At 30.3% G+C, this 2,742-nt stretch overlaps 1 protein-coding gene across 1 annotated transcript in view; it reads right to left on the bottom strand.

Annotated features, from left to right (window-relative positions):
- LOC106880281 (tyrosyl-DNA phosphodiesterase 1) overlaps positions 1 to 2,742 on the bottom strand; it is a 337,910-nt gene that overhangs the window by 79,317 nt on the left and 255,851 nt on the right. The gene's annotated exons all lie outside the window — the stretch shown is intronic.

Genomic DNA, 2,742 nt, shown 5'->3' with positions numbered 1-2,742 from the left:
ATATATGCGAGTAAAAATAAATACAAAAAAGGTGTTTTTTTGTATGATTGTGTATAGAGGAATATATTATTTTGTTTAAAAGAGTTCCAACACTGTCTGTTTTTTATGTTTTATTTATATTCCTGCAGAACCAATGTGGGGTATAGAATATGGAATATACAATATATAATATAATATACAATATATAATATAAAATAAAATAAAATACAAATGGATGGCACCATGAAAGAAAGTATTGAATGTAGATGAAATATTGAGTGTTCAATATAAAGGATCAAATATATAAATATAAATATATATATATATATATATATATATACACAGAGAGAGAGAGAGAGATTGCTACACGCAATATATATCAAAATGCTTATATGCGCAGATGTGTGTGTGTTTGTGTGTGCGTGTATGTACGTATGATATTATTCAGTTTTATTTGAAGATTTCTTGTCAACAGGGAAAGAGCCGGTAACCTATATCCAAGGCTTCTTCATTGGAATTTCAACAAAATCATAGCCATCAAGATACAGGACTAGATACACCAACAGCTTAAGTTTCAAGGGCCCATAGCTCTTCTATATACTCCCAAAAAGCCCCAGAGACCTATATGGGGCGGATATAGGTGTCTTCAAAATATAACTGGATATATACTTTCATTCACCAAATGCTGTATATCAAAGGACGTTTTAAGGAATAGAAGTTATGGAAGTGTAGCCAGGCTAACAACTGTGTTTCAGCTTGGCCGTTATTCTCGAGCAGAAACTGGAATATATAGAAAAATATATAAATAAATATATAGAATGTGAGTGTGTGTGTAAGTATTTTATATATACAGAATGACATTATTATTTCAAACTCTATTGCTTTTAATTTTCTGACATTTCTCATTATTTAACTGGGGAAGGAAAACAAAATTTCAACAGGAAATGACTTCAAGAAATTAAGAAATTTTGTCAAACAATTTACGTACATTGCAGAACAGCTGAGCTTTGTTTAGAAGTAAGATGACAGCTACAATATGATCCACAATACTCTAACCGCCGCAAACTTCAGGCAGAAAACTCAAAAGCATTGAAATGGCCACTCAGTGCTATCTCTTGTTACGTATCTTGCGGCAAATTTTATTTGGTAGCCATGTTTTTATAAAGGAAACATTTTTTTATCACTTGAGGACGAAGAAAATACATTGTCATATTTCGATACGTTTGTTTATATTCTGACATTCAACGTTATAAATCAGACATGGATATTCCCCATTTCATATTTTCGTGTTAGTTATAATAGATTCCAATCAACTATAGTATTTACCTAATTAGTTATTTCCATCACCTCTCCATCTATGGCTACGTGATCGAACTTGCTAGTTAGCATATAATCGGAATATCTGATTAATCAATACTCTGAACTATCAAATTAGTAATAGACATATCTATGTTTAAATCTCATAGATTTGAACCTTTATTTTAGATTAAAAAATAGGTCCTAAAAGCAAAATAAGTATTTGAAGAGCAGACGTATTCTAAAATAAGCAGTAAATTATTTCGAGGAATGAAATGCCCATCGCAAATTCTCGTTTCACTATATTCTACAGAACATGGCTGTCAAAGGAATTGATATTTTTTTTTCTTTTAGTCGCTTTAGTATTCAGTTACAGGCAACAAAATTAGGCACAAATTGCAATGTTTAGATAGAAAATAAAATTATTTATTATTTATGAACTGACTCCTAGCAGAGTTAGACAGAGAGACAAACAGACTGAGAGACAAGTGGCTAGAAAAACAAATAAAGATAGATATAAATATAAATAGGTAATAGAGAAATATATATTCATTTGTATACTTTCACACTGTTAACAATCACAGAGAAACGAACGTATAACTGTTCGTGTGTGCATGTGCGTGTGTGCGTGTGTGTGTGTGTGTGTGTGTGTTTGTGTAAACACGCGCCTACAAACATACATAGACACACATATAAGGTTCCTTTAAAAGGACTGGACATAGGGGTGGAGTGCAGACGGGAGCAACTGATGAGTAGTATCTATTTATCGATCGTTAAATAGATCAACAAAACGCATAAACGCATACATATACTGCGTGAATTCTTAATGTATGTGTGTATGTGTTTGTATCTGTATATATAAGCATATATACATATGTGTGCATATACACATATATATACATATGCATATATGTATATGTATTTATATATACATATATATATATATGTGTGTGTATGTATATAAATATATATATATATACATACAAACAAACAAACATACATGCATATACATATATACATATATATATATAATACATATTTATACTCAAATATTATTCTGACAAGCTAACAGATACATTGATTACTATTTGGAAAGGGTATATATATGCAATGATAAATAGATATATAAATAAATGATACATAAACAGATAAAGGAAAAGGTATATAATCGGGTCCAAAATGTCAGGGTGCGAGAGTGAGGTAGAAGGGGATGGAGAGAGAAAGTGAAAGTAGATTAAGAAAGAGCTACATTGATAGATAGAGATAGAAAGTCTGGGAGAGATATAAAAAAATTAGATTAGGAAAGTTTACAATGTTATAAGGGAAAAACAATAAAGCAACATTACAATAACTACCATAAAAGACATAAGGAAGAACACTCTGAAAATCATATATATAAAAATATATGTGTGTGTGTGTGTGTGTGTGTGTGTGTGTTTGTGTGTGCGTATATATATATATATATAT

The sequence above is a fragment of the Octopus bimaculoides genome, chromosome 6 (genome assembly GCF_001194135.2).
Source record: "Octopus bimaculoides isolate UCB-OBI-ISO-001 chromosome 6, ASM119413v2, whole genome shotgun sequence".
NCBI lineage: Eukaryota > Metazoa > Mollusca > Cephalopoda > Octopoda > Octopodidae > Octopus > Octopus bimaculoides.
The sequence above is the reverse complement of the archived record's forward strand: the minus strand, read 5'-3'. Positions and strand labels throughout refer to the sequence as shown.